Raw genomic sequence first — 337 nt, 5'->3', positions numbered from 1 at the left:
TGAGCAAATAATGAATGAAGATGGAACACACTCCCCCCTTTTTGAACATAAAAGCTACCGTTTGCGCTCTAATGCATTTTAAAGCGGATAAACACAGAAATAACGTCCGACCCAAAGGACATCACTCGCATCATGGAGGTCGAATGAGCTGTGAAGGTCAAATTATATAATGCCTTGTGATTATTCAACAGGTCTTTCTCATAATAGTTGCGTTTTAATGCTTTATACGAGAATACGAATATGCCAGAGCTTCTAGCTATATTTTAATGGAAAAGTGGACAGGACGTATGTTACACGGCGAGCATCATGGGAGGTTTTCTCCCTCATGTACGTGACT

This window comes from Sinocyclocheilus grahami, unplaced genomic scaffold, assembly GCF_001515645.1.
Source record: "Sinocyclocheilus grahami isolate Dianchi unplaced genomic scaffold, SAMN03320097.WGS_v1.1 scaffold4081.1, whole genome shotgun sequence".
NCBI lineage: Eukaryota > Metazoa > Chordata > Actinopteri > Cypriniformes > Cyprinidae > Sinocyclocheilus > Sinocyclocheilus grahami.
The sequence above is the reverse complement of the archived record's forward strand: the minus strand, read 5'-3'. Positions refer to the sequence as shown.